An 18,206-nucleotide genomic window follows, 5' to 3' on the forward strand; every position below is an offset into this window, starting at 1 on the left:
AAACTCATCATGATCCCTCCTTCCTCCCTCCCTCTTTCCTTCCCTGCTTTCTCCTATCTGGACAACGGACAGGGAGTTGCTAAGATGACATGACAAATGAGGTATACTCAGTCCTTTCCTCCCTTTATTGAAGTTAATCTTTTAGCTGATGAAGTATTTCAAATGTATGGAAAATTGTGGAGAATGCTGTTAACTAGTCACCCAAGTACCCATCACCCACTCCAATACTCCAATAAACATTATTTGCTTTAAGGTTCTTTTTTTTTTTAAGGAAACAGAATGTCACAGCTCAAAGTTGCCTCTCTCGACCCCACTACACCCCCTTCTGTAACAGCTCTTCCCAACTAGGAGGTAGTGTTTGGGCAGGCTTGGGGCTTTTACTACCTAGGTATAGCCCCATAAACAATGCACAGTATTGTGTTTTGTAGTTTTGCATTTTATATGCATGATATCATACTGTATGCTTCCTTCTACAACTGGTCTTTTAATTTATTGGATTTTTAAAAATTGCATGTGTAGTAGATGCCCGTTGTAACAAGTCAGGCAACACAGAGCTGGGTACCAGAAAAGTTAATCATCTCCATCTGCCGCTTCCAATCCCACCACTCAAGGTAGCCACTGTTAACAGGTGACAAACATCTTTCTGCACCTTTCCTTTGCTCACACATACACACAGATGGGCTCCGATGCTGAGGGAAGAGGCAGGGAAGGTTCAGGACAGGCTGGAGCAGCCAGGGGTGGCCATATGAACAGATGTTGCAGACTGGAGAGGAAGAGTCGTCAGAGGCTGTGGGGGGGAGGCATGCAACTTCCCCAGCCGTTAACCCACAGCCGGTCAGTTTCGCCATCCATACGCCTCTCATGGCGGGCCCTGTGGTCTGAAGGCCGTCCAGGTCAGTTGATGAGCAGTGTCCTTTCCATAAAGCATCCTTGGGCTGGGACATGAAGAGGGTCTGCCTCTGGCCAGCTGGGTGACCATGCCAAGCCGTGGAACCTCTGTAATGAAGGGACCACAAGACCTCTCCAGTCCTTTCTGATTGAGGACTGTCACCCAGATTGTCCTAGTTGGAAGCTGACCTGCCAGTAGGTCCAAGATGTAGGAGAAGCTTTGGTAGGCCAAGCTGGCTTTAGTTGTGACCGAGAAAGGGTTCGCAGATGATATGTGTTTCTTGACCCCTCCAGGAACCTGGTATGAGAACACAGAATACCAAGAACATTTCCAAGTTTGTTTGTTTTTTCACTTTTTATAAGTGAAGAGGACCAGACATGTTATGCTCAGAGCTGGACTGGAATGTTTTTTTCTTCCTTGCCAAAACAAGAACCGATAATTAGAGCTTAAGTTATTTTCACGAGGCAAAACAGTGAGAGAACATGAACGGGAGACCAGAGTTGTTGCACAGTGGAGACCTGCCCAGGGTTCGACCCCTGAGCCTACAGTGGTGTGAGGAAAAGTATAAACCTTGCTTGGGCTTGCAAATCAGGGTCTGAGCTAGACCATAAGAGCCCTCCCATTGTTAAATTCTGTAGTTCTGTTTTTCCTTTTTCCCATTCATTCATTCAGCATTTTTTTTTTTTGAGTGCCTACAATGTATAAGTCATTGTAATAAGAGCTGGGGACATCAGTAAAAAATCAGAGAAACCCTCGCCCTTGTGGAGTTCAGAACTCCTTGCAAACAATCTCAAAACACAGAGACTTCCACTCTTTGTCACTATTCCAATCATTCATTCATTCATCTTTCAAATGAATTGATTTCTCCAACATCCTCACATCAATGGATAGGACAGATATTCCTGGCCCCATTTTCCCAATGGGCAGACCAAGAACTAATAAATACAAGAAGCATTAGCATGACCATTGCAACCTTTAAGGAAACACACACAGAAGTGGAAAGGCCCAGATCTCACTTCCTAGAACCCCTGTCAAGCTCCTCTCATGGACTGGAAAAAAAAATGGAATGTATGGATTTTCTGATTAAAAAAATTTATGTTTATTTATTTTTAAGAATGAGAGAGACAGAGCATGAGCAGGGTAGGGGCAGAGAGAGAGGGAGACACAGAATCCAAAGCAGGCTCCAGGCTCCGAGCTGTCAGCACAGAGTCCAATGTGGGGCTCGAACCCACGGAACATGAGATCATGACCTGAGCTGAAGTCGGACGCCCAACCGACTGAGCCACCCAGGTGCCCCTGGATCTTCTGATTTAATACCAATAAGAAAACTGAGTTTCCAGACATGACTGAAGGAGCAGTGGTGAATCTAGAAAAATGATACTGCAGTAAGACAGGTGAGGCTTCCTGACTCCTTGGGCAAATAAACACTGCCTGTCTTGCTCCGTTTCTCCAAAATGTTCACATCCCCCTTTGGCATCCCAAACCACACCGACCTACAGCCCTTATCCAGGCTGGGATACTGACACCTCCTCCGGGCCCACAGAGAGCCTGGTGGCCATTGAGTCCCTTCCATTGATGCCATCCAATAGCTGAGCCTGGCACTCCCTAAATTGCCCAGTGGGGCTTTTACAGGGCACTTAATAACTTACCCATGGCTCTGGTTCCCCCAGCTCCAGGCTCCCAGCCAAGTTCTCCGAATTGTTTTCATTAGCAGTGAAAGGGCTTTTTAGCCTTGCAGCAGAATGCAGGGGCTTTTGTCTCCTTTCCTCACAGGGCAGTGAAGTCCCTTTCAGGCTGCTCTTCTCTCCCAGCAGGGCCCACCCATCAGAAGGCATCCAGTCCTGAATGTGGGCCTGCCAGGCCAGAAGGTGGCTCCCAACAACTCCCCAGGTGGTCTCAAGTTGGCAGCATGAGCAGAACAGGTTATCTGAATCTAATCTGTTCCCAAAAGTGTGCTGGAGATTTTAGGATATCGAGTATCTATAGTGCATTAATTAAAATGGGAAAAATAATAGTGCGTTCCCAACCTAACCAAAAACCCCAACCGATAGCCTCTCAATCACTAAAACACTCAAACACTTATAAACAATCCACTAAGGAGCTCTACATAATATAGATCAGTGGTTCCTAAAAGTGTGGTTGCAGACCAGCAAGCATCAGCATCCTGTGGAAACTTAAAAATGCAAATGTTCAGACCCCAAACTAAACCTACGAAGTCAGAAACTCTGGGATAGGGTCCAGCTGTCTGAGCTTTAGCAAGAACTGCAGGAGATTTAGATGCATGCTAAGGCCTAGGAACCACTGATACAAAGCATTGAACAATTACCTAACATTTGATGAACACATTGGTGGGTACCTTTGGGGTTTTTTGTTCGTGTTTAAATTTTATTAAAAAAATTTTGTTGAGGTATAATTCAACTATTACATTCAGGTGTACAACAGTGTTAACCTTTGTAAATGTTGTAAGCCAGTCACCACAATAAGTTTAATTACCAACTGCACCTTACAAAGTTAATACAAGATGATTGACTATATTCACTGTTCTGGACATTACAATCCTACGACTTATTTATTTTATAACTGGAAGTTTGCACATCTTGGTCCCTTTCACACATTTTTTTCCCCCAACACCACTCCCCTCTGACAACCACCAATCTGTTCTCTGGATACATGTGTCTGGGTTTTGTTTTGTTTTGTCTTGTTTGTTTCGTATTTTCGATTTTTACGCATGGGAAATCAGGTGATATTTGTCTTTCTTTGTCAGACTTATTTCAGTCCTAATACCCTCAAGATTCATCCATGTTGTCACAAATGGCAAGATTTCAGTCTTTTTTTATGACGGAGTCATATTCCATTGTGTGTGTGTGTGTGTGTGTGTGTGTGTGTGCATGCCACATCCTCTTTACCCATTCTTCCATCAATGGGCACTTAGTGTTTATGTTGTCTCCACATCTTGGCTATTGTAAATAATTCCACAGTGAACATAGGGGAGCATACATCTTTCCTAAGTAATGTTTTCATTTTCTGTGGATAAATACCCAGTAATGGAACTACTGGGTCATATGGTGTTTCTGTTTTTAATTTTTTAGGGGAACTCCATACTGTTTTCCATAATAGCTGCATCAATTTGCATTCCCACCAACAGTGTGGGAGGGCTCCCTTTTTTTCACATTCTCACCGACACTTGTTATTTCTTGTCTTTTTGAGTGCAGCCATTGTCACAGGTGTAAGGTGATAGCTCATTGTGGTTTGGATGTGCCTTTCCTGGATGATTAGGGATGTTGAGCATCTTTTCATGTGCCTGTTGGTGGTCTATATATGTTCTTTGGGAAAATGTCTGTTCAGATCCTCTGCCCATTTTTTAATCAGATTGTTTGTTTGTTTGTTTTGTTATTGAGTTGTATAAGTTCTTTATCTACTTTGGGTATTAACCCCTTATCAGATATATCATTTGCAAATCTTCTTCATTCAGTAGGTTGCCTTTGTGTTCTGTTCACTGTTTCCTTCACTGTGCAGAAGCTTTTTAGTTTGATGTAGTCCCATTTGTTTATTTTTGCTTCTGTTTCCCTTGCTTTTGGAGTCAGATCCAGAAAATCATCACCAAGACCGATGTCAAGGAGCTTACTCCATATGTTTTATTCCAGGAGTTTTATGTGCCTGAGCTTTAGAAGACAAAAGCCTATTGATTCCCCCATGAGGCAAGAGAAGTTGCTACTTCCAGGACATACCCATGGGGGTGGGGAGGCAGGTGGAAATATAGGTACGCGGGTATCATTTATCCCTCAGTGAGCCTTAAAAGACACCACTGATTTCTTCATCAGGAGAAGCTGCTAAAGCCACCAGTTTGCACAGCACCGCACAGTTTTTCCACCCCAGAAAGGAGAGGAAGGCCTCCACCCAGATCCCAGGCTACATATTTGGAATGGGCAGACCCTGTCCATCCTCCCTTAACACACACACAGAGTCCCTTACCTGCAGAGGTCACCTGAAGCAGCAGTGTCAGGGTAAGGACTCCCTCACTATGCAGCTTCTTATGGGAAGCAGTGAGCACAAGAGTTTTTGTTTTGTTTTGTTTTTGTAAAGAATGCAACACATTCTCTATAATGATTATTTATAGTGATTATGCATAAAATTACAGTTATGGTTTAACACGTAATACAGGAGAGACATTATGTGGTGAGGTCAGACTTCCCAGGAGACAAAAGACTTGAGTTTTTCAGAATTTCTATTACGACTCCTCTAAACTGTAAGCCCTCAGTGGTCAGTGTCCCAAGTCTTAATCATCTCTGTCCTCCCACACTCAGACACTACTGGCCTCTGTAATGATTTAGTGAATTAACTTCTTTCTGCTCCCTGTTCTTTATTTAAGCACCCAAGTGAAGATTAAAGATAAAATCCTTGCCCAACAGGGGCGCCTGGGTGACTCAGTCAGTTGGCAGCCCACTATAGCTCAGGTCATGATCTTGCGGTCTGTGAGTTTGAGCCCCGCGTCGGGCTCTGTGCTGACAGCTCAGAGCCTGGGGCCTGCTTTGGATTCTGTGTCTCCCTCTCTCTGCCCCTCCCTGCTTGCTCTCTATCTCTCTCTCTCAAAAATAATAAACAACAACAACAAAAATCCTTGCCCAACATGTCCCTGTGGACCTGTGGGAGGACGCACTTGTGATGTTTGCATCTGAAATGAGATCAGTGCCTAACTCCCAGAATTCTGTGAACAAAGGGGTTGAGAGTGTCCATAATCCTTCCAGGGAGTAAGAGTTAGTTGGCCCCTAAAAAGAGCCCACTGTACATGGCAGGTCCAGAATTGAGGCCAGCATCCATCAGTCCAATAGGGAAGTTTTCCTCAAAGAGGGAGGCCATTGTTTCTCTCCATCATTAGATACCCAGAACCATCTGAACTCTCACTCTCCAAATGTTTGCTGCAAAAACAAGACAACATCTTTACTCAAAATTCACTACGTGAATCAAACATCATCCCATCAGAGAATTGTTGTGGCTCCTTCAACAACGTTGAGGTTTCTGGAATCCCGGATAGGGGCTGTGCTATAGACACATCTCAGCTCTTAGTAGTAGAAGCACCTCTCATGCCCGTATTGTTCGTACATATTGTGAACATGTCTTGTAAGGAAGTTGAAAAGCCTGTGAATTAAGTAGCTAGCTTAAAAGACCTAAAAGTCCCCATAACTTAGAAGAAGAAAAGTTGAGAAGTGATAAAGTATATTTGCAAGAGGTGAAAACATGACAGGCATAAATGTAGCCATGCACATATCCCATCTAACGTGTGTACAATTTATTTCTGTGCACTCTGTGCATTAATTTTGGATCTTTAACAAATAATTTCAATATTTATATTACATTAAGGGACTCCCTATAAACTCCTCGAGGGAAGTTGTAATGCAAAATGGGGATCATATGAATGTAGGTCTAGGTGTAAAGCTATTTGTGATGTTTAGCAAAAGGATATGAAATCAAAGCAATTGTCAGCGAATTTTATCAAACAGCCAAAAAAAAATTTTAAGAGAGAGAGAGAGAGAGAGAGAGCAGGGGAGGGGCAGAGGGAGAGGGAGAGAGAGAATCTCAAGCTCTCTGGGCATGGATCCTCATGCGGGGCTTGACCTCACAACTGTGAGATCATGACCTGAGCTGAAATCAAGAGTCGGACACTTACCAGACTGAGCCAGCCAGGTGCCCCAAACAGCCAAAATTTTGGTTAACTGGAACCCTCAAGTAACCATTATATTTTTCTAAACTCTAAAATTATGAGGAAGAAGCAAGTCCCCTGACAATAAATTCAAATTAGGACTATAACCAAAATGAATGAAGCCAAAAGCCATCTCACAGTGCTGGAATATAGCACCTCAGCTCACACTCATAAACTACAACGATCAGTTCTTGCATCATGAAGAACCCTGATTAGGAAAATGGCAAGACGATCTGGAGATGGATGGCAGTCGCAGAACAGTGTGAATATACTTAATGCCACCAAACTGTACACTTAAAAATGGCTCAAATGGCCAACTTTATGTTATGTATATTTTACCACAACAAAAAAAGAATATGGCGAGTCATTGACTTTCTTGGTTTTGTAGGCATTATTCCAAGTGTTTAGTTAAGACTCTTTGGGGGTGCCTGGGTGGCTCAGTCGGTTGAGCATCCGACTTCGGCTCAGGTCACGATCTCACGGTCTGTGAGTTCGAGCCCCGCATCGGGCTCTGTGCTGATGGCTCAGAGCCTGGAGCCTGCTGCGGATTCTGTGTCTCCCTGTCTCTCTGCCCCTTCCCTGCTCATGCTCTGTCTCTCTCTCTCTGTCTCAAAAATAAATAAAAAACATTAAGAAAAAAAAAATTTTTTAAAAAAGACTCTTTGGTTGCAGAAAAGGAAAATTGTAAGGAAGCAGGGGTACATTGCAGAACCCGAGGGCAGGAATGCTAAGAGGTCTCGGGGAGGAATAGAATCGGGAACTGAAGGGCCATGGAGACTCTTCTTTGTCTCAGCATTTGTCAGTGATTCTGTTTCACCCACATGCTCTCTACAGCTTGGTTTCTCTGTCTCTCTGGCCCGCTGAATGGAATATGCTCACTGCCTTCCTCTCTCCACGGCTCCCAAGTTCACCCCTCATGCTTATCCTCCCACATTAAGAAACTTGCAGTCTCTCACTCCCAGCTCCATATTCCGAAGAAAGGGAAGCTGATTGGCATCTCCTGGCCAGGTGGCCTCCCCTGGTCCAATCAATCCAGGGGTGGTACAACCATGCCAATTTTCTCTGGGGAACCCTGAATGATGCAGCATGGTATACGTGGTTTTTTGTTTTTTGCTTTTTGTTTTCATTTTACTCTGTTCCTTCACAGTTCAATACAAGAGTCAACTCCTGTAAATAAAACAAATCTCCCAATTGAGGTCAACTATTCAGCATGCCTAACGATTTCTAGGTTTGCCTTAACTGAACGAAGTCTGAGCTCTTCATTTTTGATCGCCAGGGTGAGCATTTTCATTTTCCACTTTACATTTGTTTTATAAAATAACCACTGCAGGGGCGCCTGGGTGGCTCAGTCGGTTAAGCGTCCGACTTCAGCTCAGGTCACGATCTCGCGGTCCACGAGTTCGAGCCCCGCGTCGGGCTCTGGGCTGATGGCTCAGAGCCTGGAGCCTGCTTCCGATTCTGTGTCTCCCTCTCTCTCTGCCCCTCCCCCGTTCATGCTGTGTCTCTCTCTCTGTCTCAAAAATAAATAAACGTTAAAAAAAAATTAAAAAAAAAACCACTGCAAATATAATTAAATATTTAAGTAATCATCCCCAAACTGTGACATTGAAAAAAATAATAATAAAACTCCAGAACAGAGCCGTTGGCTGGCAAGTGACTCCACCGTGTGAGAGCTGGAAATGTTCATTTTTCTTAGCTGATGCACGAGTGTCCGAATTTGGCATACAGCCCTCAGTTTAGGAGAGTCAGTTAGAGGTTAAAAAGGAAGTTTAGGTTGTCTTAAATCCCAGCCATTAACGTGGAGAATAACCTATGCTAAGTAGCAGTGAGGTGTAAGTATATAGTAAGTCTCAAGCCAAATTTGGCAAGTGACCAAAAGCAAGGCAAGGAAGGCCATAGAAAGACTGAACCAAGGACAGATTATGTCTGCTTTCTGGACGGAGGGTACTAGGGATGCCATTTGGTCTGGGCCTTAAAGGATGGGACAAATTCTGACACATAGATAAAGATTGTTAGTGTTTTAGGAAGTCAAAGAAATAATATCCTTTTTTTTCCTCCCTCCTGAGTTTTGAACTATTTGAGACACAGACATGGGAGTCTGTCTGATGGAAATGAACATATCATTCTTGTTATTATAGAGCTGTTAAGATAACATGACTAAAGTCTGTGGCCAGTGGGTTTATGAAGGCTTAGCCTCTGAATTAGACACATTCCCCGGTCTGGGGCCCAGTTGGATGAATGCTTTAAAATGCACAGCAGGGATGTCAACCAGAATACAGGCCCATCCTAAAAGAGGAAGGGGCTGGGGCCAGTGTGCCCAGGTCTTTCTCTTAGAGCCACCTACCAGATTATCACTTTTGAGATGAAGACTAAGGGAGAGGAGGGGAAAGGGTGTTAACAGTTATCTAGGAGAGGGAGCTTTTGTTAGCTAAGACGTAAATGGGTGTTGTTGTTGTTTTTTACGATGAGTGTGTATTATTTTCATAACAGGTATTATTTGTATACTTACAAATGAAGCCATTCCCTGGAGGACATTTGTTCTGTGCTTTGAGGCAGGGGTAGCATTTACCAAATGACTTGTGAGCTCATGGTTGCATACCCTGAAATTGCCTCTACAACAGGCACTCTACCCACTTCCCTTACCAGTAGAACCCTGGTTTTGTCCAGGGTGCCCAGGTCGTAAGACTTGATTTTTCTGAGCTCCTTCACAGTTAGTAGCAGTCATGTAACAGGGTTTGGGGCAGTGAGATATAAGGGTATATCTACTGAATGAGCTTCCAGAAAGATGTTTTCCTGATGGAAGGAAAAGACTCAGTCGCTTTGCGACTTTTGCCTTTTGTCCTTGCCCTTTCTCCTGCCTGAGACACAGATAGACTTGACATCTGGAGCTGCAGCAGCTCACTTGTGACCATGAGGACAAAAGTCACATGCTAAGGATGGTGACCCAAGGAACTAGACAATGTTGGGGTCCTTCATGACATCATAGAGTCACTGTACCTATTCTGGTCTGCTCACCTCCAGATTTCTTATTGTGGGGGAAAAATATATTTAGTTAAACCATTGTCAGATTCCTGTTACATGCAGGCAAATGCAATCCTTTTGTATGCCTGTCCATGTACATCATTGATTGATTACTACAAATGTCACATACCTGATCACATAATTTCAGCTTATGTTCGTGATAGTAAGCAATGCTTATTCAATATTAAACAATTATACAACACTAGCATGTGTAACTTTGATCTATGACCAAAATAAGAAAGCTTTAAATACAAAGAAGGATCTTGAGGTTCTGAATGGTATCTGAACCCAACACAAATTTAGACCACTTTAAAGTGAAGATAAGCAAACTGAGCTTTAACTTTCTAAAAGAAAAAAAATCTAGGTGTTTGTCACCCCAGATGAAACAATGAACACTCTTTAGAGTAGCCTAATTTAAGAGGACACAGATATCACACAACATATAGCTTCACATCCTTTCCAACTCTGCTCCAATGTACCTGGTCAAGGTGGGACTTTTCACAGCACGCAGCACTTCAAGCATAGGCCAGAGCTGCATCTGACAGACCTCTCAGCCACAGCAAGGCTGTTTCCAAAAGAAAGAGAGCTGACTTTTAAAAGACATACAATATTTAAAACACAAATACATAAAAGACACAAAATATACAAAAATTTAAAACACAAATAGATAAGACACAACATATATTAAAACTATTTAAAAAGTTTTATAAGGGGTACCTGGGTGATTCAGTCAGTTGAGCATCTGACTCTTGATTTCAGCTTGGGTCATGATTTCAGGGTCATGGGATTGAGCCCCGTGCTGGGCGTGGAGCCTGCTTGGGATTGTCTCCCTCTGCCCTTCTCCCCTGCTTGTGCGCATTCTCTCTCTTTCTCTAAAGTAAAAAAATAATAATAATAATGAAAATGTTTAAAATTTTTCTAAGAACATGAAAAATAAAGACATGTTTTGCTTGAATTTTTTTTCCTTATGGAAATTCCTCTGCGAGACCTTTACCGCTGCCTTCTTTAATAGCAGCTTGCATTACAACAGACCCATGTCCGCTGGTGTTCTATTGATACATTATCATTCTTAATGTATTCCATGGTCAAGGTTAAGTAAGTTTGGGAAACTCTATCCTAAACTGATAAGATCTCTAGTTTAACCTAAGAAAAGTTTAAAAATCATAGTCCAAGGGACACCTGGCTGGCTCAGTCAGAAGAGCATGCAACTCTTGATTTTGGAGTTATGAGTTCGACCCCCACATTAGGTGTAGAGATTACTAAAAAAAATAAACTTAAAAAAAAAAAAAACATAGTCCAAGAATAGGAGTTGGTGTGGTCTAGGAAATCCAGGTTAACATGCACAAGGAGAACCTGCTAGTTGTCACTTTGGGTTTTTTTTGTTTTTTGTTTTGTTTTGTTTTTGTTTTTGTTTAATTTTTTTAACGTTTATTTATTTTTGAGACAGAGAGAGACAGAGCATGAACAGGGGAGGGTCCGAGAGAGAGGGAGACACAGAATCAGAAGCAGGCTCCAGGCTCTGGGCCATCATCAGCCCAGAGCCCGATGCGGGGCTCGAACCCACAGACCGCGAGATCGTGACCTGAGCTGGTCGGACGCTCAACCGACTGAGCCACCCAGGCGCCCCTGCTAGTTGTCACTTTGATTCAGCTTTCTATTGCATTTTTTTATTTATAAAAAAAAATCAGATTATGCAAGTAGGTCATGTTCATTGCGAGAAATTCCAACAATGCAAAAGTATACAAAGCCCTTACCTGCTGGACTGTACACTCTGCAAGGGTAGGCCAGAACCATTTTATCTACACACAGTAGGGCTTCAAAGTGGCAGCACGCCCCTTCCATGGCTAACAGGCTAAGGTGTTGCGTTACAGGCCTCTCCTATGCAGAATTTTAACAAATAAACTTTTAATTTAAAATAGTTTTAGATGTACAGAAAAGATGTACAGAAAAGAGTTCTCATATACCCACACCCACCTTCCCCTGTTTTTAACATCTTCCTTTAGTATGGTACATTTGTCACAATTAATAAACCAGTACTGACACTGTATTCAGATTTCCTTAGTCTTTTTTTTTTTTTAAGTTTTTTTTTTTTTTCAACGTTTTATTTATTTTTGGGACAGAGAGAGACAGAGCATGAACGGGGGAGGGGGAGAGAGAGAGGGAGACACAGAATTGGAAACAGGCTCCAGGCTCCGAGCCATCAGCCCAGAGCCTGACGCGGGGCTCGAACTCACAGACCGCGAGATCGTGACCTGGCTGAAGTCGGACGCCCAACCGACTGCGCCACCCAGGCGCCCCGAGATTTCCTTAGTCTTTACCGAATGTCCCTTTCCGTTCAACATCCCCTCCAGGATGCCATACTACATTTAGTCACCAGGTCTCTTTAAGCTCCTCTTGGCTGTGACAATGTCTCAGACTTTCATTGTTTTTGATGACCCTGGCAGATGTGAGTATTGGTCATGTATTTTGTAGGATGCCCCTCTTTAGGGATTTCTCTGATGTTCTTCTTGTGATTACACAGGGTTAGGGTTTCAGGAAGGAAAACCATAGAAGTAAAGGGCCATCTTCATCACATCACATCAAAGGTATGTATTACCAATATGACGTACCACTGTTGCTGTTGACCTTGACTCCTATGCAAATTTAACCATTCCTCATATACTGCTAAATGGAACCTTGTGCCTTTCACATCAAGGTGAAGATCTGGTTCCAGTTCATAATAGTCAGTGTCCCCAGTTAGCTTGGACTTGGGCAGCCTAAACACAGAGATGATTCAAAAGAGAGATGTGTGACCTTCACACTGGCCCTGAGCACGGGAGGAGATACAGGATGGAGAGGAGTCAGGATGACCTGCCCACTCCTATAGTGTGCCAAACCCATAAGGGAGGCTAGCCAAGGGCAAAGGTCAGCTGCCAAGCAGGGCCAGGTGCCCAGGCCTCTTCCTGTTCACTGGGGATGACCTTTCCTGGTACAGCTTGGATTTTCAACCTCCTCTCTTCTGCAGTGCCTTCCTGAGGGTGACTCACTCCCCAGCACTCTCAGAGGCAATAGGAGTCCAGGAAAGCTAGTCCAGAATACAAGGAAAGGGAAAAAGAAAACAGGAATTAGATTTGACAGGTTCACCAGAAGATGTCTACCCTGCCCTTCTGTTACACTGCAAGGTTTTGCTGGATTCTTTCTTGCAATACTCAGACAAGAATTCAAATTCGTTTTCCTTGGATGGAATTAGGAGTTGGAATGTTGTTTTCCCCTCCTCTTTATTCTGATATGTTATTTAGTTCAAGCAACTGACTAGACCACACAAAACAGTAATAAAATTATGTTATATAATTGTTATTTTAGGCAATATTTTTAAGCATTTTGCAATGTATCAGGAGCTTTGCTAATTACTTCATATATATAGGGCATGTAATTCTCAGGAATGTTTTGCAGTTGTTGGCTCTAATTTCTAGATGATTATATGTGGCACAAGAAAGTTAACTAACTCGCCCAAGATCACATAGCTAGTAAGTAGCCAGGAAAGACAGAAACACAGTCTGACTCCTCACACCATATGCTATACCACTTAACAAACCAGAACTCCACACTTCTACACTGCTCAACAAACCACCACATAGCTACTCATCAACAAACCACCACTCCGTGTTGCTACACTGCACAGCACGTCCCCATACCATACAGTAGTGTCTACAATGCTCTGAGCAACTTGCTGGGAATAGGTGGATACATAAAGCAGAGTCCTGGCCATAAAGATCTCACTGTTGGTCCCCTTTTCCCCAAAAGTGCAGGGGATCCAGAAGTCCCCACATGCCCATGAGCAGATTCAGGGGTGCTGGGAGAGTTGGCTATCTAAGGGAGACCTAGGTCAGGATAAAGAACTTCAGCCTGTGGTGATTTTGAGACCAAAGGAAATGGCATGGAATTTGACCATGATCCAAAATAACAAATAATATTCGAAATGTTGAATAGTCAATTCAAACCATTAGAAAAGACATACACCCATCAAGATGGAGGATAGGCCAATCTAAATAGTGGCAGCTAGGAATAGGTAGGAGGGGTTGGAATTAGCCCCCAGACAACCCGCAGAGATGGAGGGGTACATGCCCAAGAAGCCCCTGTATCACCACAGGATCACCTACGTGGCCTCTATGCCATCATGAGGGGCACCAGAAGGAGGAGGAGGGTTGGTTGGATTTTCCGCATCCACAGGTGTTATTGTGTGCTGGAAAAAACACTAAATGTTACTTGTGTTTTCATTAATATTGTATTAGCTAATAAACCTATAAATCTATTTTAGCCTATTAGCCCAACATGCAGATTTTATTTATTTATAAATCCAGCAATTTTTGTGTTAAAATGAAAAACACCCACTTGCCATTTCTCTTTGATTCGTTCTCAGTTTATACGTTTGAAAGATTCATTTTTCCCTAAATGTCAGACACATTTACAAACTTGATTCCTTAAATTCCTTTAGAGATTTCAAACCGTAGTCAGAAATATAACATATCTGATTCTCCCAAGAACTTCAAACACCAAACAGCAGATGATAAATCTAAAAAATACCTTCCTGATTACTCAAGTAACTCACAAATTGAAGCAGATTTACGAATTTAATAAATAAACCAGATTGACTTTAATCATTTTAAGGCATCTAAACAAACAAACCGTAGACGAGCAGCACAGAAATTTAAAACCTTGGCGTTGGACTTACTTAAGCACAATTTACACTAAGTTATCAATGTTGTTGATTCGTTACTTCATCTGTAGTAACACATTACCATGAAACCAAAGTCTTATTATATTGACTGGAGTCAATGGGCTCTGGACTGGTGACCCCCCAGGGCTCAGCCCTTGGACTTCTCGTTTTCTGTATCTGCACTCACTTCCTGGCCATCTCATCTAGTCCTATGCCTTCAAATGCCATGTATGTGCCCGTGACTCCCTATTGTGCACCTTCGGCTCCAGTAGGCATTAATGTTGCTCACCTGTATTTCTGGTGCTTCTTTTGCCAGGAACACAAGACAATTGTACTTTCTCACCCCTTTGGGGTGAGCTGTGGCCACGGGACTTATCTTGGCCAAGGAAATGTGAGTAGGAGTCATGGGCCACTCCAAGGTGGAAGCATTTCATTGCGGGTGTGAGGCTCCCCGGCTCTTTTTTTCCCTCTGCCCACAGCAATAGTCCAGGTAGGGGAGCCTCTATCAGTCTGCATTCCACAGTGAAAGTGATAAGGAGCAGAGCCCTTCGCATAAGAAATCCAGTGTGAATCCAGTGAGAGTGCGATTGGTTGTCACTGCAGCCTTGCCTTGCCCGTCCTGACTAGTATTTATCAGTCTACACCTCTCTCCCGAACTGTAGATACTAAGTCAACAGCTTCACAAGGATATCTAGATAGATATTTCAAACCTAACAGGACCACAACTGAATTTCTTTTATTTTTATTATTATTTTTTAAATATTTATTTATTTTTGAGACAGAGTGCGAGCAGGGGAGGGGCAGAGAGAGAGGAAGACAGAATCCAAAGCAGGCTCCAGGCTCCAAGCTGTCAGCACAGAGCCGGAGGCAGGGTGGGAACTCACAAACCTCGAGATCATGACCTGAGCCAAAGTTGGATGCTTAACCGACTGAGCCACCCAGGCGCCCTACAACTGAATTTCTTATTTCCTCCCTAAAAACCCTGCTGTTCTCAACCTTCCCACCTCAGGCGGATGTCAGTTCCATCCATCTCATTGCTTAGGCCAGAAACCCAGAGTCATCCCTGTCTCTTCCCTTTCTCTCACATCCTATGTGCAATCCATTAGCAAGTAAGAGTGGCCCTTCCTTCAAAATACATTCAGACTTGAACCATTTCTCACCAGCTTCTGTGCCACTTGCCCTGACCTAAGCCGCCATCACCTCATGCTTGGATAATTACAATAGTCTCCCAGCAAGGCCCGCTGCTTCTATTCTAGATACCCGGACAGTCTTATTCTTAACACAGCAGATATTTTAAACCAGCAGAATCATGCCCCAAAGCCCTGCAGCAGCTCTCCCTCTCACGCACAGTAAAAGCCAAAGTCAGTGTGATGCCCTACAAGGCCCTGTTTGGGCAGTTCTCTCAACACCTCCCCGACCACAGTTCCTGTCACTCTTTTCCCTTTTTCATTTCACTCCAATCACACTGGCCTCCTTGCTGTTCCTTGAACACATCGGTACATTCCCGAGTTAGGGCTCCGGTCATGCTCTTCTCCATATAGAATGTTCTTTCCAGATACCCACTTGGTTAACTTCCTCATCTCCTCCAGTTTTTGCTCAAATCTCATGTTTGCAATGAGGCCTTCCAATTTCAAACTGCGTACTGCCCACCTCTGGATCTCCTGATCTTTTCACCCTGTTCCACAATGTTTACTACCCTCTAACCTACATGTATAGTCTCCTTTATTTCATTTATTTATTTTTAATTTTTTTAATGTGTATTTATTATTTTTGAGAGAGAGAGACAGAGACAGAGACAGAGACAGAGACAAAGCTCGAGCAGGGGAGGGGCAAAGAGAGAGGGAGACACAGAATCCAAAGCAGGCTACAGGCTCTGAGCTGTCAGCACAGAGCCCAATGTGGGGCTTGAACTCACAAACTGTGAGATCATGACCTGAGCCCAAGTCGGATGCTTAACCGGCTGAGCCACCCAGGGGCCCCTAGCCTCTTTCTTTATTAGGCTTATTGCATACTGATCTCTCCTAGCTAAAATGTAAGCTTCGTGAGGACAGATGTTTTTGTATTGTTGTTTTGTTTTGTTTTGTTTTGTTTTTTTCCTTCACGGCTACATCCCAGATGCCTAGAATAGTGCCTACAATAATAGCCACTTGATAAATACTTACTGAAATAATTGGTTGAATTATAAAATACATGAATTATGATCTGGGACTGAAACACAGGGTCAAAGTTCTCTTTCCAGGGTGATCTTGTCCCAAGCAAGTATTGTTTTGGACTAAGCTGAATTGCTACTTCCTGGATTTTACTGGTGGTGCCTAGGTGCTAACTAAATCTGACTCTGATGTGTGTATGGTTTGCATTAGCATACAGAGCATTTTCTGCAAACACTATTTGAAACTCTTAATTGTTTTGTCCTTGAATGTACTATATTTCACTTTTTTCCTTTGAGTATCATTATGTACTCTTGTTTTGCACAGATTTTTTTCCCCAGTGCTCAAGTTGTTACAAATTTGGCCAATGGGAGTCCCAGAAATCTCTGCAAGCATTTTTGCTTCTTCACAACAGTGAGACTTTCTAACCCATTTCTGCTTTCTGCTCCAAACAGAAGCCTACTCTCTGTCAGCTACTCTCCAATGAACCTGGTTCCTTTCAGTAGAAAATATTAGAGACCAAAATCTTGCTGCTATGGGGATCCACACCAGATTGTTCCTAGGAACACAAGGGGAGGCAGTATCACTATCAGATCACTTTACTGACAGATAGATGTGGTATATCTTTCAAAGTTTCCATCAAGCAGGATCCAGGCAGAAAAACAGAAATCACACTACAGAGGGGCGCCTGGGTGGCTCAGTAGGTTAAGCATATGACATCGGCTCAGGGCACGATCTCACAGTTTGTGAGTTCGAGCCCCGCATTGGGCTCTCTGCTGTCAGTGCAGAGCCTGCTTCAGATACTGTCCCCCTCTCTCTCTCTGCCCCTCCCTCACTCATGCTTGTGCTCTCTCTCAGAAATAAATAAAACGTCAGAAGAAGAGGAGGAGGAGGGGGGAGGGGGAAAAGGAGGAGGAGAGGGAGGGGGAAAAGGAGGAGGAGGGGGAGGGGGAAAAGGAGGAGGAGGGGGAGGGGGAGGGGGAGGCGGAGGGACGTCTGGGTCCAAATCTATTTCGGCTCAGGTCATGATCTCAAGGTTTGTGGGTTCCAGCCCCGCGTGGGGCTCCACACTGGCAGCACCCAGCCCGCTTGGGACTCTTTCTCTCCCCCTCCCCCACTTGTGCTCACGCGCTCTCTCTCTCGCTCTCTCTCTCAAAATAAATAAATATTAATTTTTTTTAAAAAAAAGGAAATCACACGAGGAATTTCCACCAGATGAAATATAATATAGGTAGTTGATTACAAAGGTGTTAGGAGGCTGGGGGCGGGTGGTTGGGGGGCTGGTAGTGAAAGGGAAAACAAGAATGCTCAGGTAAACCAGAGATTAATAACCTAGCAGCTACCACCGGGCTGGGGAGCAAATGGGAAGAGGTGGTATTTCTAGAAACCAAGGCTTCAGAGCAGGGCTCCGCAGAGCTGACGCCTGGACCTCTCTCTGCAGGTGCGCGCTTGGTCCTCCAGGAGGGGCGCGGCTCCGTGGGAGCTTCGCGTCTAGGGAAGACGTAGCTGGCAGGCGCTGGCCCCTCGGAGGGGCTGTGCGAGCCTGGGGAGCGCAGGTGGGGCTGCGGAAAGAAGCTAGAAGCTGGAGCTGTCTGCTGCTGTCAGTCATCTCCCAACAGGAGGTAGGAGCAGGGAAGAAGCCCTCCTCCCCCTTCTTCTGCCCCACCAGTGCCTCCCAGAACCGCAGGAAGCTGGCTGGCAAGGGAATGTGGGAAATGTGGGAAGTGTGGCTCAGCCCCAACATCCCGGAGCAGG

This window comes from Prionailurus bengalensis, chromosome A3, assembly GCF_016509475.1.
Source record: "Prionailurus bengalensis isolate Pbe53 chromosome A3, Fcat_Pben_1.1_paternal_pri, whole genome shotgun sequence".
Lineage (NCBI taxonomy): Eukaryota > Metazoa > Chordata > Mammalia > Carnivora > Felidae > Prionailurus > Prionailurus bengalensis.